This window comes from Anomaloglossus baeobatrachus, chromosome 3 (assembly GCF_048569485.1).
Source record: "Anomaloglossus baeobatrachus isolate aAnoBae1 chromosome 3, aAnoBae1.hap1, whole genome shotgun sequence".
Taxonomy (NCBI): Eukaryota; Metazoa; Chordata; class Amphibia; order Anura; family Aromobatidae; genus Anomaloglossus; species Anomaloglossus baeobatrachus.
This window is the reverse complement of record NC_134355.1, coordinates 109,630,955-109,655,153: the sequence shown is the minus strand read 5'-3', so window position 1 is coordinate 109,655,153 and position 24,199 is coordinate 109,630,955. Positions and strand designations below refer to the sequence as shown.

At 40.2% G+C, this 24,199-nt stretch overlaps 1 protein-coding gene across 1 annotated transcript in view; it reads right to left on the bottom strand.

Annotated features, from left to right (window-relative positions):
• The window catches only part of EFEMP1 (EGF containing fibulin extracellular matrix protein 1), a 156,935-nt gene extending 135,597 nt beyond the window's left edge, over window positions 1-21,338 (bottom strand). The window contains exon 1 of the mRNA XM_075339375.1: window positions 21,174-21,338. The gene's annotated coding sequence lies outside the window, so the exon portion shown is untranslated. The remainder of the gene's footprint in view (window positions 1-21,173) is intronic.
• Between the last annotated feature and the right edge of the window lie 2,861 nt (window positions 21,339-24,199).

Below are 24,199 nucleotides of genomic sequence, written 5' to 3'. Positions count from 1 at the left end.
AAACCATCAAACGCTACAAAGAAACTGGCTCACATGAGGACCGCTCCAGGAAAGGAAGACCAAGAGTCACCTCTGCTATGGAAGATAAGTTTATCCGAATCAACAACCTCAGAAATCGCAGTTTAACAGCAGCTCAGATTAGAGACCAGGTCAATGCCACACAGAGTTCTAGCAGCAGACACATCTCTAGAACAACTGTTAAAAGGAGACTTTGTGCAGCAGGCCTTCATGGTAAAATAGCTGCTAGGAAACTACTGCTAAGGACAGGCAACAAGCTGAAGAGGCTTTTTTGGGCGACAGAACACAAGGGATGGACATTAGACCAGTGGAAATCTGTGCTTTGGTCTGATGAGTCCAAATTTGAGATCTTTGGATCCAACCACCGTGTCTTTGTGCGACTCAGAAAAGGTGAACGGATGGACTCTACATGCCTGGTTCCCACCGTGAAGCATGGAGGAGGAGGTGTGATGGTGTGGGGGTGCTTTGCTGATGACACTGTTGGGGATTTGTTCAAAATTGAAGGCATACTGAACCAGCATGGCTACCACAGCATCTTGCAGCGGCATTCTATTCCATCTGGTTTGCGTTTAGTTGGACCATCAATTATTTTTCAACAGGACAATGACCCCAAACACACCTCCAGGCTGTGTAAGGGCTTCTTGACTAAGAAAGAGAGTGATGGGGTGCTACACCAGATGACCTGGTCTCCACAGTCACCAGACCTGAACCCAATCGAGATGGTTTGGGGTGAGCTGGACCGCAAAGTGCTGGCAAAAGGGCCAGCAAGTGCTAAGCATTTCTGGGAACTCCTTCAAGACTGTTGGAAGATTACTTCCGGTGACTACCTCTTGAAGCTCATCAAGAGAATGCCAAGAGTGTGCAAATCAGTAATCAAAGCAAAAGGTGGCTTCTTTGAAGAACCTAGAATATAAGACACATTTTCAGTTGTTTCACACTTTTTTGTTAAGTATTTCATTCCACATGTGTTAATTCATAGTTTTGATGCCTTCAATGTGAATCTACAATTTTCAGAGTCATGAAAATAAAGAAAACTCTTTGAATGAGAAGGTGTGTCCAAACGTTTGGTCTGTACTATACCTGCACCAAATTTGCATCTTCTGGCAAAAAAATGCATCAAAACACAATGCGTTTTAATGCGGTATTGATGCACTTTTTTGCCAGGAGATGCAGATTAGGTGCAGGAATATGATATATAAATTTCAGCACCAAAGCTGCACATCTCTTGCAAAAAAAATGCACAAAAACAGTTTTGATGCCGTTTCAATATGGTTTTCGGCCACAAGATGCAAATTTGGTGCAGAAATCTGGTGTAGATAAATCATCACCAAATTTTCATCGCCTGGCAGAAATCTGCACCAAAACTGCATCAAAACCATTTTTGTGTATTTTTTGCCAACAGATGCAGATTTAGTGCTGAAATTTATACACCATATTCCTGCACCAATCTGCATCTCCTGGCAAAAAATTGCATCAATACTGCATTAAAACCGCAATGTGTTTTGATGCATTTTTTTGCCAGAAGATGCAAATTTGGTGCAGGTATATGGTGCATAAATTTCAGCACCAAATCTGCACCTCTTTGCAAAAAAAAAGTGTTTTTTTACCAGTAGATGCAGGTCTGTGAACTCAGTTCACCTGAAGTGAGGTCACTGAGTTTAATGAGCTTACCTGAGATCACTTTATCTGCGGTCATAGGTGGGGTACTGTGGGAACCTTCAGCTGTGACAGCAGATAAACTGAGTGACATCACCGCTCACAGCTGCGACTCAGTCAGTCTCTGCCTGAAGCCACAGAATGCTGACATGTTCTGTGTTATGAAAAAAGTAAGACTATATTGAATATCCACATATTTGATCATATATACCCACAATCAACTTATTATTACATAGAAATTCATAATATGTGGATTATCAGGACAATCGCAGACATAAATGAGAAAAAAAGGAAAAAGGAAGCGATCAAGCAGTCCAAATTGTGTGAAAGTATTTTATTATCAAGTGAAGGGTTAAAACACCATAAAAAACTAATAGCCGGGTGACCAGGTGACAAATCTCTTGATAATGCCAAAATTGTTACAGGTAAATAATTGCGAACAAAATCAATCAGACTATTAAACAAAAGTGAGGTTGTACCATAGGAAAAAAAACGATGTATTCCTATAATATGCTGATTATATCAAAATTACCCCACAATTTTTAATATATTAGTCAAAAGTAAATCTTATGTTGGAAACCGCACCATAACAGCCTCCGATTAGAATATCTAATATATATCCATATATTATCAAAAACTGCAACTATTCATAAATAGTAGAGATATATAAGAATATATTAATCCATATATATTCTTTGTAGACACCGTACTACAAGCCAGTTTGATTAAAGTAGGCCAGCACATGTATGTAGAATATCTATGTTTTACCATATATATATAGCTATGCAAAGGATGTAATATATAATGGGGTGGCTAAAGGTTGATAAAGCGACCTATAATTTAGCACATGTATGTAGAATATCTATGCTTTACCATATACAAATAGCTATGCAGAGGATGTAATATATAATGGGGTGGCTAAAGGTTGATAAAGCGACCTATAATTTAGCACATGTATGTAGAATATCTATGCTTTACCATATACAAATAGCTATGCAGAGGATGTAATATATAATGGGGTGGCTAGGGGTTGATAAAGCGACCTATAATTTGGTGGCAATTTGTTATAAAAGACTATAGCCGCATCCATGAAAATTCAATTAACGCTACACTGCAGCTCCGTTACGGCTGACAGCCACAACCAGGCCATCAGATGCATGGTAAGAGGATAGATTTTGATTTCAATAATATCTAGATCGTGCTGCTATATTTAGACAATAAATGGCTGTCAGTATCTAGATAGAGCTAGCAGATGATAGCAGTATATTAAAACACATCGCTGCAATCCATATGTTGGCAGCAGCGAAAAGTGAATACCGTGATGCGGATATGTCGTTAAAGAACACAATTACCACAAGAGTGCAGGCTTTTCTATATACACACCCACATTAAATTAGTGCGCTCATATATACACATTAGTTTGGTAGTAGTTTTTTATAAGGACTATAGCCGCATCCATGAAAATTCAATTAACGCTATACTAAAACTCTATCACAGCTGACAGCCACAGCCAGGCTATCAAGTGCATGGTAAGAGGATTTAAATAATTTTTTGATTTCAATGATATCTAGATCATGCTACTATATTCGGACAATATGTGGCTGTCAGTATCTAGATAGAGCTAGCAGATGACAGCAGTATATTAAGACACATTGCTGCAAAACCTCACTTTTGTTTAATAGTCTGATTGATTTTGTTCGCAATTATTTACCTGTAACAATTTTGGCATTATCAAGAGATTTGTCACCTGGTCACCCGGCTATTAGTTTTTTATGGTTTTTTATGGTGTTTTAACCCTTCACTTGATAATAAAATTCTTTCACACAATTTGGACTGCTTGATCGCTTCCTTTTTCCTTTTTTTCTCATGTTCTGTGTTATGTGGATTATGTCAGAGTGGGGTGTTGGTGGTTACTAAATTGGAAAAATAGGGTGTTTTTTTGTATTTTATTTCAAACTACCGCATCAGGTCAATCGGGAAAGGATGAGTAAAGTGTTGAAAATTTTGCCCACCTAATGGATGCAACAATTCTGGGTGGCTGCAGGCTGCTATTTTTAGGCTGGGGGAGGCCAATAACCATGGGTTTCCCCAGCCTGAAAATACCAGCCCCCAGCTGTCGGCTTTTTCATGGCTGGGTATTAAAATTGGGGGAGATCGCATGCTGTTTTTTAAAATTATTTTTTGAAGTTATTTTTTAAAATGTGGTTCCTCTTATTTTGATACATAGCTAAGATAAGCACATGGCTGGGGGCTGCAGTCTGTAGCTGAATGCTTTATCTGTGCTGGGTATCATGATATGGGGGGACCCTATTACAAATTTTTTCACTTTTTTATTTTTACACCACTATAGATGTGAAGACAGCATGTATGATTCCAAGGGTCAGGGTGTGGTCTGTCTGCAACCTATCAGAGATGCTGGTATTGTTGGTGGGCAGGTGAAGCAGTGAATACAGTCAGGGCCAGAAATATTTGGACAGTGACACAAGTTTTGTTATTTTAGCTGTTTACAAAAACATGTTCAGAAATACAATTATATATATAATATGGGCTGAAAGTGCACACTCCCAGCTGCAATATGAGAGTTTTCACATCCAAATCGGAGAAAGGGTTTAGGAATCATAGCTCTGTAATGCATAGCCTCCTCTTTTTCAAGGGACCAAAAGTAATTGGACAAGAGACTCTAAGGGCTGCAATTAACTTTGAAGGCATCTCCCTCGTTAACCTGTAATCAATGAAGTAGTTAAAAGGCCTGGGGTTGATTACAGGTGTGTGGTTTTGCATTTGGAAGCTGTTGCTGTGACCAGACAACATGCGGTCTAAGGAACTCTCAATTGAGGTGAAGCAGAACATCCTGAGGCTGAAAAAAAAGAAAAAATCCATCAGAAAGATAGCAGACATGCTTGGAGTAGCAAAATCAACAGTCGGGTACATTCTGAGAAAAAAGGAATTGACTGGTGAGCTTGGGAACTCAAAAAGGCCTGGGCGTCCACGGATGACAACAGTGGTGGATGATCGCCGCATACTTTCTTTGGTGAAGAAGAACCCGTTCACAACATCAACTGAAGTCCAGAACACTCTCAGTGAAGTAGGTGTATCTGTCTCTAAGTCAACAGTAAAGAGAAGACTCCATGAAAGTAAATACAAAGGGTTCACATCTAGATGCAAACCATTCATCAATTCCAAAAATAGACAGGCCAGAGTTAAATTTGCTGAAAAACACCTCATGAAGCCAGCTCAGTTCTGGAAAAGTATTCTATGGACAGATGAGACAAAGATCAACCTGTACCAGAATGATGGGAAGAAAAAAGTTTGGAGAAGAAAGGGAATGGCACATGATCCAAGGCACACCACATCCTCTGTAAAACATGGTGGAGGCAACGTGATGGCATGGGCATGCATGGCTTTCAATGGCACTGGGTCACTTGTGTTTATTGATGACATAACAGCAGACAAGAGTAGCCGGATGAATTCTGAAGTGTACCGGGATATACTTTCAGCCCAGATTCAGCCAAATGCCGCAAAGTTGATTGGACGGCGCTTCATAGTACAGATGGACAATGACCCCAAGCATACAGCCAAAGGTACCCAGGAGTTCATGAGTGCAAAAAGGTGGAACATTCTGCAATGGCCAAGTCAATCACCAGATCTTAACCCAATTGAGCATGCATTTCACTTGCTCAAATACAGACTTAAGACAGAAAGACCCACAAACAAGCAAGACCTGAAGGCTGCGGCTGTAAAGGCCTGGCAAAGCATTAAGAAGGAGGAAACCCAGCGTTTGGTGATGTCCATGGGTTCCAGACTTAAGGCAGTGATTGCCTCCAAAGGATTCGCAACAAAATATTGAAAATAAAAATATTTTGTTTGGGTTTGGTTTATTTGTCCAATTACTTTTGACCTCCTAAAATGTGGAGTGTTTGTAAAGAAATGTGTACAATTCCTACAATTTCTATCAGATATTTTTGTTCAAACCTTCAAATTGAATGTTACAATCTGCACTTGAATTCTGTTGTAGAGGTTTCATTTCAAATCCAATGTGGTGGCATGCAGAGCCCAACTCGCGAAAATTGTGTCACTGTCCAAATATTTCTGGACCTAACTGTATATGTGAGGGTTAATGAGCGGCCACAGAAGTTGTGTTACAGCGACGTGGGAGGGTCGTTAAGTATAACGTTCCTGCTCTAATCTCCCTAGCCCTTTCTGCCATCATTTTAAAGCACAATATTCAAGTCCCCATAGACTTATATGGCGATCAGCATCTGGGCAGATATTCAGAATTAACTCTGGTCCCAAACAGTTCTTTTTAAAAATCTGGTTGGACCCGCCGATCCCAAATATCTGTGGGTTTGCCCATCACTAGCTGTTACAGTTCTGTCTTTTGCTTTAATGGAACCTTAGCATATCTATCAGTCAGATAACATCCCTTTTATTTCAGACAGGACACAATTCATGAAAATAATTGTGCAGGCCATAAAATGTATTTTAAATCTATAAAAATCTATCTATAAAATATATAAAAATTGACATCCTCTAGTGCAGTGGTTCCCAACCTCCTCCATCTTGAAAGTCACATTCAGGTCTGAGCGAATGTCTCGAGCCACATTGAGAGCCTTCCCTCATGTGACATCCAGCTCCCCCCACAATAGTGACACCAAGGTAGTGGCAATGTCATGGTCTAGGGCTGCTTTTCTGCATCTGCCATTGGACCTCTGCATAGAATGATGGAAATATGAATGCTCCCATGTGCAAGGATAAACAGGAGAATGTAATGCTGCCACATGGTAAAGCCAAAGTAGGCACAGGCTGGAAAATCTAGCAAAATAATGAGCTCAAGCACACATCCAATTTAGTAAAAAATTTGCTTGCAAATAAAGATTTTCGCCTGTTGCAATGGCCAAGAAATCACCTGATTTAAACACTATAGAGCGCTTTTGAGATGAGTTAGGGTGATGAGTTGAGGCCCTTACCCATAACAATAAAGATGAATTGTTTGCAGATTTGCAAATGGAATGGAGCAAGATCCCTCAAGATTAGTGATGGGTGGACCCAGACAATAAGAGTCTGAATCTGCGCAGTTTCAAACATACATGAATGCCGGACCCAAAAATTATCCGGAAACTGGGGAAATAAAAAAGATAAAAAAAGGAAAAATAATGAAAATAAGATTCAAGGAAGCGTGTTACACGTACCGAGTCTCCAATGCAGCTGTAACTGCTTCCAGGCCGTTCACTCTTCTTCCGGGCCGCTCATTATTGCTTACCCATATTTACTGATTCCCCCTCCCACAGGCAGTCCTGGCGTTTTTGACTGATTGCAGTTAAACATGCCCCCAGCCTATGTGACAGCGTCTATCTGCTTGCAATCACAGACTCTGTCTGCGTGTCTTTATCGTGGTATAAAAATAAATAAATAAATTGTCATAGGGTCCTCCCATATTATGATACCCAGCACAGATAAGGCATGCGGCTACAGGCTGAAGCCCCCAGCCATGCGCTTATCTCAGGTGTGTATCAAAATAAGAGGAACCGCATGCAGCTTTTTAAAAAAAATATTTAAATAAATAATTTAAAAAACTAGTGTGCAGTCCCCCCCCAATTTTGATATCCAGCCATGATAAAGCCTGACACCTGGGGGCTGCTTTTCTCAGGCTGAGGAGGCCCATGCTTATTGCCCCCCCCCAGCCTAAAAATAGCAGCCTGCAGCTGCCCAGGATTAGATGTAACAGTCCCAAAATTTTACCCGACTGTTCCCGATTGTTTTGGTGCAGTGGCAATTGGTGTAATAAGGGATTAATGGCAACCCACAGCTGCCACTAGATTAGTAGTGGGAGGTGTCTATGAAACCCCCCATTACTAATCCTGTAAGCGAAAAGAAATAAACACAAACACCAAAAAAATCCTTTATTTGAAATAAAATACAAAAACCCCTCTTTCACCAATTTATTACCCCCATAACACCCAGATCCAATGTAATCCACCTGAGGACCCATGATGATCTGCTAAATCTGAAGACACAATGCGAGGCCATATAATGTGACCACCTACTGTGAGCTGTGTGCGGTTACAGCTGGAGGTTCCTATGGTCCTTAACCTGACCTCAGGTGACTTCAGTAAACTCACTGAGTTCACAGACCTGTATCTCCTGGCAGAAAACCAAGAGTTTTTTGCTGAGAAATGCATATTTGGTGCTGAAATTTGAACAGCATATTCCTGCACCCAATTTACAGCTCCTAGAAAAAAAAAACACTTCAATATTGCATGCAGCATGATGCGGTAGTGATGCATTTTTTGCCAGGAGGTGTAGATTGAGTGGAGTTTTCTGCCAGGAGATGTAGGTCTGTGAACTCCGACGGGATGTATCTGAGTTTTCTGAGGTCACCTGAGGTCAGGTTACCTACGATCACAGGTGGAAGACCATGGGAACCTCCAGCTGTGACATCACTGGTCATTGCGCAGCTCAGTCTCTGCCTGAAGCTTACAGCAGGTGGTCATGTTCTATGGCCGCTCACTGTTAGCTCAGATGTAGCAGAGCTGGAATTGTTATGGGACATCAAATATAATGCATCAGAGCTGGGTGTTTTTGGGGTTACAAAATTGGTGAAAGAGGGTGTTTTTTGTATTTTATTTCAAATAAAGGATTTTTTGGTTGTTTGTGTTTATTTCTTTTCACTTACAGATTAGTAATCGGGGTCTCATAAACACCTCTCATTACTAATCTAGATTACTAATCTAGGGCTTGGTGGCAGCTGTGGGCTGTTATTAACCCCTTATTACCCTGATTGGCAGTGCACCAGGGCAATTGGGATGAGCAGGGTGCTATTTTTAGGATGGAGTGGCCCAATAACCATGGGTCTCCCCAAGCCTGAAAATACCAGCTTCCAACCGTTGGGCTTTATCTTGGCTGGGTATTAAAATTGAGGGGACAGCACAGTGTTTTTAAAAAATTATTTATTTAAATAATTTGACAAAAAGCCACATATGGTTCCTCTTATTTTGATGCCAAGATTAGCACACGGCTGGGGGCTATAGCCTGTGGCTGTATGCCTTTTCTGTGCTGGGCATCATAATATGGAGGGACCCTATTCCATTTTTTTTTTACTTAGTTTTACACCATTATAGGGACCCGCAGACAGGGTCTGTGATTGCAAGCAGTCAGACATTTTGTCACAGAGGCTGGAGGGGTGTCTGAATGCAACCAATCACAGATGCCAGGACTGCCGATTGGCAAGGGAAGCAGTGAACCTGGATGAGCAATAATGAGTGGCCCCAGAAGAAGAGTGAGAGGCATGGAAGCAGTTACAACTGCACTAGAGACTCACTAAGTATAGCGTGCTTGCTTTAATCTTCCTATCAATTCTACCACCACTTTTAAGTGCTGGATTATGGTCCCCGTAGACTCATATGGGGACTGGCATACGGCCAGATATCTGGGATCAATTCCGGGCTGGAACCGTGTTTTTTTTTTTGTTTCTTTTTTTTAAAATCCGGTGAAACCCATCGATCCCAGTTATCTGCGAGTCCACCCATCACTACTCAAGATGTCTTGAATGCCACGTAGGTGTGGTGCAGTAATTAAAGCAAGAAGTATTGCTACAAAATAATAAGTTATGGCATTATGTTGTGATCAATAAATATTATATGCTAAACTTTTGGCAGTTTTCTTTAATTAAATGACAATACCTAGATTGAAAAGCATTTTGGTTAAAATTAAGCTCTTGCATGACAACTTCATGCACTTTCAATTCATCACCAGGAAAATGGCATCACAATAACCAGACAGAAGTAATGACACTTTTAAAAAAAAATGCAAAACTTTTGGTCGCTACTGTATTTCTAAGTATATGGATAATTGATAGGAACAAGCGTTGAATTAGTAAAACAAACAGAAATTTCTAATGTCTTTAATTCTTTTTATTCCTATTGTGTAGAAGACATTGGTACTTTTATGTTCTTGTCTTTAGAAATATGTCATGTTTATAAACGTTTATAATACATGACTGAAGAGAAGTAGAGTGTGTGGAATGTAGGATGGTATAATTCCAGCAGATATATTTCAAAGTAACAAGAATATGCATATTTTTTTTTTTAGATAAAAGATGTCAGGTCAGGAATTTATTATATATTTTATGTCAAATCTGGAATCTTTATTCTTGCTTGAACCATACAAGTTTACATACTTCAATTGAAGAGATTGATTATTTTACAGGATAGGTAGATAGCAGTGATGAGTGGGAACTACCATGCTTGGGTGCTTGGTACTTGTAACAAGAATTTGGATGTTCAGATGGGCTCGCCTCAAGTACCTGTGTATAATGGAGGTCAAGGGGGAACTCAAGCAATTTTCCAGAGCATCTTCTGGAAAAATGCTCAAGTTCCACGTTGATTTCCATTACACTTGATACGAGCCTGTTTCAGTATCCGACCTGCTCGTTTAGAGTACCAAGGACCTGAGCATGGTGGTGCTCATTCATCCCTAGTATGGTGCTATATTTACCAAGGCTCTGGTGCGGCTGTAACTACTCCTGCGGCCGCTCATTCACTTCCGAGGCAGTGCATTAGCCTTCATGCAAATACACTACTTTCCACGCCCATTGGCGTCTGTGATTGGTTGCAGTCAGATGCGCTCCCACGCTGAGTGACAGCATGTCTGATGCTTCCAATCACAGACTTGGTCTGCAGGTCTATATCGTAGAGTAAAAATAAATAAATAAAAAAAATTGGCATAGGGTCCCCCATATTATGATACCCAGCACAGATAAAGCCCACGGCTACAGGCTGCAGCCCCCAGCCATGTGCTTATCTTGGCTGAGTATCAAAGTAAGAGGAACTGCATGGGGCTTTTTAAAAAAATTATTTAAATAAATATTTTAAAAAATGCTGTGCGGTGTTCCCCCAATTTGATACCCAGCCATGATAAAGCCCGACAGCTGAGGTCTGGTATTCTCAGACTGGGGAGACTCATGCTTATTGGGCCCCCCCAGCCTATTAATAGCAGTACACTTTTAGGTATAACACGCTTGCTCTTATCCCTCTATACCTTCTACCACCATTTTTAATCGCTGGATTCGGGTCCCCATAGACTTATATGGGGACTAGTGTTGTGAATACATTTTCCAGTTTGGGGCTCCCTCTTGTGGTCAGTGCTGGCGGTACAGTTGATTTGTGACATGAAAGTCTCACACCTGAAGAGCACTGGCAATCAGGGTCAGATTGGAACTATGTAACTGAGTAGTTTTCTCTTGTTTCTTGCCGGTGCTCAATGGTCTTCTGTGTGTTAAGGAAATTCTGTAACCAGCCCTGCTCATAACCAGAACTCCTCTCAGATAAGTGGTCTTTGTACCTCTGCTGTTTGTTTTCCACTTTCTTGTTTTTTTCTGCTTTAATAGTAATGCTTGATTCCTATTTTGTCCGTGTGGAGTTCTTGGTGGAATAGGATCATTCCTGCTGGGAGTGTCTGTATACTTAGCTCCATGATTCTACATGGTATTGTGTTTGTCATGCTTGGTATTAATTCAGTCCCTCATCTGTATTAGTGTTTTTGGATCCCAGTAACATTTGAGTGCTGATTCAGTGGGGGAGAGGTTGTGTGTGTGGATTTTTCCATATCAGAAGTGCTGACATTTATTAGGGTTTTTTTTACGGTTGCAGACAGTGCTCCTTCCTATCCTTTTCTATATAGATAGTTTGGGCCTCACCTTTGCTGAATCTGTCTTTTCTGGCTTTGTATTGTGTTTTTCTATATCACTATAGTTTTTACATGTGGGGGGCTATCTATCTATCTTTGGGGACTACTCCGCTGCAGATTAGCTTTTCTTATATTTCTATCTGTGAGAATATTTAGTTCTCCGGCTGTGTCGAGACGACTAGGTAATCGTAGGCTCGTCCCAAGGCTACTTCTAGTTGTGTGTCAGGATTAGGTCTGCAGTCTGTTAAGGTTCCAGCCACTCTGTTACTATTTGGGATTCCGCATTTTTGATCCTCCTTGGTCCCTGAATCATAACAGACTAGCATCCAGCCAGATTACCGGGATCAATCCCAGGCCGCAACCGTTTTTTGTTTTTTTTTAATCCAGTTAGGTCCGCCAGTCTTGTTATCTGTGAGTCCACCCATCACTAGTAAGGAGAGAGAAATAATCTAGTATCTTCTGTGTGAACAAAAAATCGAGTATTCTGAACCTTCTCTTTTCATTATCAATTGTGGGAATATTGGAGCAATATTGATGAACTTTTACACTATGTGTCATTTAGGCTAAGTTCATATGTCTTGTACTCATCTATTAGAACAGGTACTGCAGAGATCCATTTGCAAAATGATTTCTGTTGGATCCATTCTTTAATATGGGAGTCTATGGAGGAAGGATCTGTTAAAAGATTGCTATTACTCTTCCATTTGTAATGAATCCTGTAAGAATAATATTGATCTGTTACAAATGCAAGAAAAATGAATGACTAAATGGCAATCTGTTAACGTACCCCGTACCCATTCTCCATAGACTCCTATGAAAAACCCCAGATGTGGCAGACATCAGTTGTTCAACAACAGACAAAAGAGTTGTGTTTGCAGAACTTTTTGCAAATAGATCTCTGCAGGATCCATTCTAATGAATGAGTACAGGACATGTGAACTCAGCCTAACAGCGTTTATCTGCATGGATATGATGGATATATAGACGTAATAATGAAGCTCCATGTTCTGTAAAGAATTATGTTGTTAGAAGTAACGCCCTAATTCAACCATTGAAACTTGTGTGCTAATAGTAATCAGTCACCATTAGCTAACAGTTCCACAATGATAATTAAGAAAGAGGTGTGTAAAATAATAAACACCTAAAAAAAGCCCCAAGTTCTTTAGCCATCTTTTTTTAGGAGAAAATAGTAAGTGGAGATTAAGGAGAAGCCATTGTAATCTTGGCCAAGTGCTTAGTACAAAAAACTATAGCGTACACTATAACTTGGACGCTGATGGTATTCCATCATTCTTTGCTAACAGTAGGGGACATTGTTGTTTAAGGAGTTGTGTAAAAAAACAACTCCCCCTCAAGAAAAAGGCAGAAATTATTTTTAGAATGTTTTCTATAAATTGATAAAATGCTTTTAGAAGGTTAAAGAGAGGCTACCGTAATCTTGGCCAAGTTCTTAGTAAAGAAACTACATAAATAATCTGTTCTCTATGTGGCATTGCAGCAACCTGTTATAAATCAGATTACCCGTAGCAAAGTATTACTACCAAGGGCATTATACCTAATGATTGTTGGCTGATATTGTAAGCTTACTATCCATCAGGGAAAGATTGAGTTAGTAGCCAAAAGTAAGTGATTTCATTGACGTTAGAGAAAATGTTTTCCATCTGTTATGTTATGAGACTTTTGACATATGTATAAGGAACCAAGGTCTTTAGTGGACTTCATATGTAGGCTAAAAGAACTAATACTAAAAACATCTTACTTCTTATCTACCTGTCCATCTATCTATCTATCTATCTATCTATCTATCTATCTATCCATCTAATATTTAGCATGTACACACCACACACCCTAAACAATAGACAGATAGATCAATAGGTAAGATAATGGACGTAGATCTACCACTTTTCAACATATATTTTCGAGTGTTAGTATATATGTATATGAAATCTTCCTCTCTCTCTCTCTCTCTATCTCTGTGTATACATATATATATATATATATATATATATATATATATATATATATATATGCATATATGTACTGTATATAAAACATCTCTCATTATTCTACGATTTGGTATGTATAAATAATCTTGGTTCCCAATTGATTTTATGTCAGATAGTGAGAAAAACATGCATATGTGTCTTTTTAATATATGCAAACTACCGTTTTCTACTATATATAGATTATATATACATATATATATATATATATATATATATACAGGGTGGGCCATAAGTATGGATATACCATATACCCTGATAAAAAAGAGTAAAGTTGAATTCAAAATGGCGGCTATGCAAATGGCCACCATGGGCGTCACCCGGCCTCAAATGTTTTGCCCCTCCCATGTACTAATATGCCACAAACCCAGGGTGTATCCATACTTATGGCCCACCCTGTATATATATATATATATATATATATATATACCTTGAACAGCAGTAGATCTTTTACTTCTAGGTGTGTGGAGGTACAGTTCATTGATAGAACCATGAATGCCAACATATATTGTGACATGCTAAAGCAGAGCATGATCCCCTCCCTTCATATTCCAACATGATAATGACCCCAAACATGCCTCCAAGACAACCACTGCCATGCTATGTAATCTAAGGGTAAAGGCTCTGTAATGGCCAAGCATGTCTCCAGACCTAAACCCTATTGGGCATCTGTGGGGCATCATCAAATAGAAGGTGGAGGAGTGTAAGGTCTAACATTCACCAGCTTTGTAATCTTATCATGGAGGATGGAAGAGGATTCCAGTGGCTCCTGTGAAGCTCTAGTGAACTCCATACCCAAGAATGTTAAGGCAATGCTTGAATATAATGTTGACCACACAAAATATTGACACTTGGGTACAAGTTGGCCACTTCACTTAGGGGTGTAATCACTTTTGTTGCAAGTGGTTCAGACATTAATGATTGTTGAGATATTTAGCGGGCACCAAATTTACACTGTAATAAAAGTTATAGACTGACTACTTTACATTTAATCAAAGTGTCATATCTTCAGTATTGTCCCATGAATAGACAATAAAATATTTACAAAAATGTGAGGGAAGTATTCACTTTTGTGATATACTGTGTATACAGGTGCATCTCAATAACTTAGAATATCATCAAAAAGTTAATTTATTTCAGTAATTCAATATAAAAAGGGAAACACAGATGTTATATAGAGTCATTACAAACAGAGTGATCTATTTCAAGTGATTATTTCTGTTAATGTTGATGATTATGGCTTGCAGCCAATGAAAACCCAAAAGTCATTATCTCAGAAAATTAGAATAATTACTACAAAACACCTGCAAAGGCTTCGTAAATGTTTAAATTGGTCCCTGATTCAGTAGGCTACACAATCATGGGGAAGACTGCTGATTTCACAGATGTGTAGAAAGCAGTCATTGACACACTCCACAAGGAGAGTAAGCTACAAAAGGTCATTGCTAAAGAAGCTGACTGTTAACAGAGTGCTGTATCCAAGCATATTAATGGAAAGTTGAGTGGAAGGAAAAAGTGTGGTAGAAAAAACAAGCTACCGGAATAATCGCAGCTTTGCTAGGATTGTTAAGAAGAGGCCATTCAAAAATTTGGGGGATATTCACAAGGAGAGGACTGCTGCTGAATTAGGTGCTTAAAGAGGCACCACACACAGACGTATCCAGAACATGGGCTACAACTGTCACATTCCTTGTGTCAAACCACTAATAGACAACACCAGAAGTTTCTTACCTGGGCCAAGGAGAAAAAGAACTGGACTGTTTGCATTTCATTTGGAAATTAAGGTCCCAGAGTCTGGAGAAAGAGTGGAGAGGCCACAATCCAAGCTGCTTGAGGTCTAGTGGGAAGTTTTCACAATCAGTGATGGTTTGGGAAGCCATGTCATCTGTTGGTGTAGGTCCACTGTGTTTTATCAAGACCAAAGTCAGCGCAGCCGACTACCAGGAAAGTTTTCCTCCGCCTACAAGCTTTCTGGAGATGGAAGTTTCATTATCCATCAGGACTTGGCACCTGTCCACACTGCCAAAAGGACCAATCCCTGGTTTAATAACCACGGTATCATTATACTTAATTGGCCAGCAAACTCACCTGACCTAAACCCCATAGAGAATATATGGGTTATTGTCAAGAGGAAGACCCAGCAATGCAGACAAGCTGAAGGCCACTATCAAAGCAGCCTGGGCTTCCATAACACCTCAGCAGTGCCACAGGCTGATCGCCTCCATGCCACACCGCATTGATGCAGTAATTCATGCAAAAGGAGCTCTGACCAAGTATTGAGTGCATTTACTGTACAGGCTTTTCAGTAGGCGCCAACATTTCTGAATTTAAAATCATTTTTTCAGTTGGTCTTATATAATATTGTAATTTTCTGAGATAATGACTTTTGGTTTTCATTGGTTGTAAGCCATAATCATCAACTTTAACAGAAATAAACACTTGAAATAGATCACTCTGTGTCTAATGACTCTATATAATATATGTTACCCTTTCTCCCTTTTTAATTGAATTACTGAAATAAATTAACTTTTTGATGATATTCTAATTTATTGAGAAGCACCTGTACATATATATATATATATATGTATATATATATATATATATATACATATATATATATATATATATGTCGTACTACGCAAATAATTTAGGCAGGTATGGAAAAAATGCTGCAAAGGAAGGATGCTTTAAAAACTGATGTATTAGTAGTTTATGTAGGTACATGCACAGATTTTGAAATAAAATTGCCAAGAAGGTTGTTCCACACATCTTGTTCCACACATCAAGTAAACACAGATCTTTCTGTGGATGTTACTTGCACAAACCCTTCTGTCTCTTCATGCAATCCCACTCGGGCGCAACGATGTTGAGATCAGGTCTCTGAGGGACTATAACATCACGTCCAGAACTCCTTGTTCTTCTTTGCACTGAAGATAGTTCTTTCTGCCATTGACTTTGTTCTGCATTAAAATAAATTTGGAGCAAATAAGTTGCCTCCATGAATGTTAAATCATGGATATGTAACTGCTTGTATTTCAAAGCATTGAGAAAATCATTAATCTTGATGAAATTCACAACTCTGTTTGCTCCAGACTTCTCTGAACAGTAGACAGGCGTAGCTGGACATGGAATTACTGACATCTTCCAGTTTCAAAGAGAAGTACTCAATCCTTTGTGGGATTACATGAAGAGGCAAAATAATTTGAGCAAGCCACCACCCACAGAAGATCTGTGCTTAGTTCTCCAAGATGTTTGGAACAACCTCCTTGCTGAGTTCCATCATAAACTATTTGATGCTTTGATGTAGTTTTGAAGGATACGGTTAGTCACAACAACTAATTTGATTTATATCTCTTTGTACATTTACTTAACATTTTTTTAATTGATAAAAATAAACTATTATCGCTTCTATTTTTCCACACCTGCCTTAGAGTGAATGAAGTTGATGCAAATTGAATTTGTATCAATTTGTTAGAAATTCTCAGAACCTGAAAATTTGAACAAATTGTGATTTACTTTACTCAAATTGATTAAAATAGCCGCCAGTATTTTAAATAGTCCATAAGATTGTATCAGCCAGAAAAGGCTCATATGACCTCAAGCACAACCATTCTGGATTTCCCGTAATACATTGTATGTTTCCATGGGACTTCCGATCATGTGCACAAAATTGATGCCAGGTGTAAGCTTCCTGGCTTCAGTGAGGCACAATGCGCATGACCTGAAGTCCCGGGGTCTCTGGATCATGCGCAATGCGCATCCATCCTCTGCCGGCCGCCATGAAGAGTGAGGTATGTGCAGCAAAGCTGCACATTCATTAGCCTGTTTATACGCCCACAGGGGCGTGCTAACATGTTAAGGGGTCTGACTAGCCAAGAGAACTCACACCCTTGCGACTAGTTCCTAGCCTCATTAGCATATTATAAATGATCTTTAGAAATACATTTTCTAAAGTTCTCTTTATCTATGCTAGTGTATATAGGGACTGCTAGGCAGGGATTACTAATATGCACCCAGAACTGCTAGTGGTTTTGGGTGCATATTGCACTTGACAGGGTCCCTTTAAAGATGTTTTGTAGTGCTATTTATTGTGCTGCAAAATTGAATATATTGAAAAAATTTGCTAAAACTGAGGAATTTAAATGTCAAAAGATTTATCCATCTTTGAAGTTTGGTGGATTGATTTGCAGGATTTCGGTCCATCAGCCAAGTCAGTAGTCTGTGAGCACTGGATAGAAGGGTCACACATCTCTTACTTTTTGGGATCCCCAATGCAGTTCTTGATTAGTGGGGCTTGAGTGATGTCATTTGTGCATCACGCTGCAATAATGATGTTCCACCAACCAACAGCTGGGAATCCCGGAAGGTAGCAGATTCGGTAGGCTTCAGTCCAATGGCCTGAGTCTACTAATCTGGCTAAAGAACTGGAGTCACATGAATCGAATCACTCAATTATACTCATCTCGCTTTATGTATATATTTATATATAGACAGTGCTTTGAAAGAGTATTCATTGCCTGAACACTTCCACTTTTTTTACATTACACCCACAAAATGAAATGTATTGTATTGGAATTTTAAGTGATATACCAACACAAAATAGCAAGTATTTGTGAAGTGGAAAGTAAATGATACATGTTTTTATAAATATTAAAAAATATATATATATATATATATATATATATATATATATACATACACATATATATAAACACACACACACTACCATTCAAAAGTTTGGGGTCACTTAGATATTTCCTTATTTTTGAAAGAAAAGCCAATTTTGTTTCAATGAAGCTAACATTAAATTAATTAAACAGAAATACACTCTACATTGTTAATGTGGTAATGACTATTCTAGCTGCAAACATCTGTTTTTTAATGCTATATCTACATAGGTGTATAGAGGTCCATTTCCAACAACCACCACTCCAGTGTTCTAATGGTACATTGTGTTTGCTAACTGTGTTAGAAGGCTAATGGATGTTTAGAAATCCCTTGAAAACCCTTGTGCAAGTATGTTAGCACAGCTGAAAACAGTTTTGCTGATCAGAGAAGCTATAAAACTGACCTTCCTTTGAGCTAGTTGAGAATCTGGAGCATTACATTTGTTGGTTCCATTAAACTCTCAAAATGGCCAGAAAAAGAGAACTTTCATGTGAAACTCGACAGTCTAGTCTTGTTCTTAGAAATGAAGGATATTCCATGCGAGAAATATCCAAGAAAGATTTCCTACAACAGTGTGTACTACTCCCTTCAGAGGAGAGCACACACAGGCTCTAAGCAGAGTAGAAAGAGAAGTGGGAGGCCCCGCTGCACAACTGAGCAACAAGACAAGTACATTAGAGTCTCTAGTTTGAGAAATCAACACCTCACAGGTCCTCAACTGGCAGCTTCATTAAATAGTACCCGCAAAATGCCAGTGCCAACGTCACCAGTGAAGAGGCGACTCTGGGATGCTGGCCTTCAGGGCAGAGTGGCAAAGAAAAAGCCATATCTGAGACTGGCTAATAAAAGGAAAAGATTAATATGGGCAAAAGAACACAGACATTGGACTGAGGAAGATTGGAAAAAAGTGTTATGGACAGATGAATAAAAGTTTGAGGTGTTTGGATTAAACAGAAGAACATTTGTGAGATGCAGAACAACTGAAAAGATGCTGGAAGAGTGCCTGACGCCATCTGTCAAGCATGGTGGAGGTAATGTGATGGTCTGGGGTTGCTCTGGTGCTGGTAAAGTGGGAGATTTGTACAAGGTAAAAGGGATTTTGAATAAGGAAGGCTATCACTCCATTTTGCAATGCCATGCTATACCCTGTGGACAGCTCTTGATTGGAGCCAATTTCATCCTACAACAGCACAATGACCCAAAACACACCTCCAAAATATGCATAAATTTTTAGGGAAGAAGCAGGCATCTGGTATTCTATCTGAAATGGAGTGGCCAGCCCAGTCACCAAATCTCGACACTATTGAGCTGTTGTAGGAGCAGCTTGACCGTATAGTACGCAAAACGTGCCCATCAAGCCAATCCAACTTGTGGGAGGGGCTTCTGGAAGCATGGGGTGAAATATCTCTAGATTACCTCAGCAGATTAACAGCTAGAATGCCAAAGGTCTGCAAAGCTGGAATTGCTGTGACGAAAGCAAAGTTTGAAGGAAAAAAATATTATTTCAAGTAAAAATCATTATTTGTAACCTCGTCAATGTCTGGACTATATTTTCTATTCATTATGCAATTCATTTGATAAATAAAAGTATGATTTTTCATGGAAAAGACAAAATTGTCTGGGTGACCCCAAACTTTTTAACGGTAGTGTATATATGAAATTTTTGATGTTATTCAGCATCCTATAGTCTGATACACCTAAATAAAATCTTGAATGACCAGTTGCCTCTAAAAGTCACCTCATTAGTAAATTGAGTCGACCTGTATATAATGTATTCTCAGTATAACTACAGCTGTACTGTGAGGACCTCAGAGATTTTTTTGAGCACCTTAAAAATTAAACAGCATCATGACATGGAGACACCAGAGAGGTCATGATTAAAGTTGTGGGGAAGAGTAAAGCAGTGTTGGGTTATAAAAAAAAATAGCTCAAGCTCTGACCATCTCACAGAACACTGTTCAGCCCATCATCTAAAAATGGAAGGAATATGGCACAACTGCAAAACTATCAAGACATGGCCATCACCGAAACTGACATCAAGAAAGGAGAGCGCTAATTAGAGATGTAACCAAGAAGCCTAAGGTCACTTTGGTTGAGCGGCAGAGATCCACAGCTCAGGTGGGAGAATCTGTCCACATGACAACATTTATTCGTATACTCCACAAATTTGGCCATTATGGAAGAGTGCCTTGTATTGTACTAGTTTTCAGCATGTATGCCACTTTTCACATTTAAAGCACCATGGAATTAATGTTGAGATAATAAATAGGGATAATCGAATTCTTCGATTATCTGGCTTCGCGAATATTTTCCGAATACCTCGCCGCTATTCGACTATTTGATGCGCAATGTAAGTCTATGGAAAGCCCGAATAGTTCCAAATAGTTGTTATTCGGGTTTCCCATAGACTTACATTGCGCATCGAATTGTCAAATAGCGGTGAGGTATTCGGAAAATATTTGCGAAGCCGGATAATCGAAGTATTCGATCTTCCCTAATAATACATAATAATAATATTGTACATAGGGCTAATATTATTCAGTTTGCACAAGACTGTACTTTCCATAGTTTTTAATACATCTTTTGCTATTAACTGCCCAATGTGAAAAGTATAAGTAATGGTTCAAGGATATGGAGGTTTGCTCAAGTTATAAGCATATTTATAGAAGTTTATTACTTTCATTAGTTTGCTTACTACATCTTCATCATATATTGAGTAGGAAACATTAAGTGAATTATCCCTCAATTCCAAGCACAATTATATAATATCTAGGTATCTTATCACATTCAATGGGTTAGCTCCCACCTGGATATAGTCACTGTGAGTCAGCCGTATATGACTTTACTTATCCAACCTTGAATGTATCCAATGCTGACAATGAAGAAATGAAGTGACTCATAAAACTCTGTTTTTCCCATTTCAGTGCCTTTTGATACCATGAATAAAACATGAAAGTATGCAATGTTATAATGAACAGCTGAGGATAAGGCGCTGCCAAAAAAAAGTCGACATACTCTTATCAAATAGCTAACAAACAGTGAGGATTCATTGCTCATCTGGAAAGCCGCATGCATTTTCAGTATAATCTGCAATATTAAATATAAAGTTTGTGTATAAAGAAAATATAGGGTTGATTTTCTTACTTTTTAAAATAGGTCAGTGATCCGGTTGTAAATCATAAAGAAATTTTCCTTTCGCAGGTGAGAGGATGAAAGGCGGAATGAGATTAAAGCATGCAACTATTTAGGCAACCTCAGAAAGTTGAGAAGCGAGGGAGCACATCAACGCTCTGCTGCTCCAGGCATGTGGATACAGTGTTGAAAGGAGGTATTCATTTCAGCCTGGCTCCAAAGACACTCCTCTTTTCTTCTCTCACACACATATCCTCCCATTATTTAAGCATATGTGATGTGTTAACTGACCCTGCCAACTCACATGCAAAACTGCAACTTCCAATGAAACATTATGACCCTCGTGTATAAGAAAACAAGTGGGGAATTATTATTTGACATTTCTTATGCCAGAGAATGTAGCATTTTTTAAAAATTGCTCTTAGTCATAAGTCACATATGAAGCATACTGTGTTTCATTGTACTCAATGCCTTTTAGCCCCAATTTCACTAATGAACATACAGAAGTTATATCGTTATAGCTAATTATAACTAATAGTCTATTAGTACCTTTAAAGAAGCACTCCAAAGTTTTTTTGTAATGGTGTTTTAAATCTAAGTGCCCTGACCCCTGTCATATATTCACCTTCTGGCGGCTTCATCATTTACTGACACTGCTCTGGTCCCGCTGTGCCATCTTGTTCGAAAGTCAGAAATTATGTCACATTTGCTTAATACAACTCTATGAGAGCCAGAATGAGGCCAGAATGATGCCCACATAGAGTTGGATTGAGTTGTGACCTCTGGTGCGCCAGCAAACACTGTTGCAGCCAATAGGTCACAGATCAAACGAAACCAACGAAATGTCATGATTTACTCCTGGCTCAGCTACAGCTGAGGCTTTTTTTAGTTTCACTTCTGATACAGGTCACGTTAGGGCTTAATCCTTCCTGCCTGTTCTGGAGGTCAGGCTACTTTATTAGGGCAATGTGTTGTGAATGTCAGTTATGCTTTGGCTGCTGTGAGGCTCCCTCTTGTGGCCAGGAATGGTTTGGTCAGAGACCAGGTGTGTTGAGCTATGGGCGTTTCCATTGCTAACTCTCTGCCTATTTAAACCCTGATCCAGGGCCAGCTCCAGGTTTTTGTGGGCCCCGGGCGGAAGAGTCCCAGTGGGCCCCATAAACACGCAGACACACACACATACACAGATACGTACATATACATATTTAAAGACAAACTCACAAAATACATATAAACAGACAAATCTATACAGTCATATACACTGACATACATAGATACACATCATACATGCCTACAGACAGACATACACAGCTCTGCTGCATACAGACACACACACTGCTCTGCTGCATACATACAGAGACACACACACTGCTCTGCTGCATACATACGGACAGACACACAGACACACACTGCTGCTGCATACATACATACAGACACACACATACTGCTCTGCTGCATACATACATACAGACACAGCTCTGCTGCATATGTAGACACACACAGCTCTGTTGCATACATACAGACACACACACAGCTCTGCTGCATACATACGGACACACACTGCTCTGCTGCATACATACAGACACACTCACACTGCTCCGGCAGTTTTTCCTCTTTTGAAAAAGCCGGCCGCTCATTATTCAATCTCATATTCACTGCTTCCCCCACCCCCCGGCGCCTATGATTGGTTGTAGTCAGACCCGCCCCCATGCTGAGTTACAACTGTCTCACTGCAACCAATCACAGCCGCTGGTGGGCGGTTCTATATCATGCAGTGCAATAAATAAATAATTAAAAAAAAATGGCGTGCAGTCCCCCCCAATTTTGATACCAGCCAAGGTAAAGCCACATGGCTGAAGGCTGGTATTCTCAGGATGGGGAACCCCACGTTATGGGGAGCCCCCCAGCCTAAAAAATATCAGCCAACAGCCGCCCGGAATTGCCGCATCCATTAGATGCGACAGTCCCAGGACTCAACCCGGCTCATCCTGAATTACCCTGGTGCGGTGGCAATCGAGGTAATAAGCAGTTAATGGCAGCAGCCCATAGCTGCCACTAAGTCCTAGGTTAATCATGGCAGGCGTCTCCTTGAGATACCTTCCATGATTAACCTGTAAGTGAAAGTAAATAAACACATACACCCGAAAAAATCCTTTATTTGGAATAAAAGACAAAAAAATACACCCTCTTTCACCCCTTTATTAAAATCCCCAAATACCCCTCCAGGTCCAGCGTAATCCACACGAGGTCCTGCATCCAGCTCTGCTACATGAAGCGGACAGGAGTGGCAGTAGAACACTGCCGCTCCTGTGAGCTCCACGCAGCAACTGAAGTGAATCGCGCTGTCAGCGGGGACGTCACTGAGGTAATGCCGATGTGTGTGTGCGGTGATAATGGTTGCGGTAGTGCCGGTGTGTGTGCCATGAAGATGTGGGCGGTAATGTCGGGATGTGTGCGGTGAAGATGTGGGTGGTAATGTCGGGATGTGTGCGGTAATGTTGGGATGTGTGCGGTGATGTCGGGACGTGTACGGTGATGTCGGGATGTGTGCGGTTAAGTCGGGATGTGTGCGGTGATGTCGGGATGTGTGCGGTAATGTCGGGATGTGTGCGGTGATGTTGAGATGTGTGCGGTAATGTCAGGATGTGTGCGATAATGTCGGGATGTGTGCGGTGATGTCGGGATGTGTGCGGTGATGTCGGGATGTGTGCGGTGATGTCGGGATGTGTGCGGTGGTGATGAGGGCTCTCTCTCTCTCGGCTAAAGGAAACTTAACGCAACGCGTTATTTCACTGGAATCCGTGGCCTTTATTATTACACTTTTTGCAATGCAAGTGTGAAACTAGCTAAGGGACGGCAGCCACATTTTGCTGCCGAGGACTGCAGTCCTCGGAACTCGGCCCAGGGGCAGCAGAACTGAAGGAGAGTGGGCAGGGCCTGGGGGCAGCTGAAGTGACGAGGCCGACTGGGCCCCCCAGCTCTCCAGGGCCCCGGCATTTGCTCGGGTATGCCAGGTGCTGATGCCGGCCCTGCCCTGA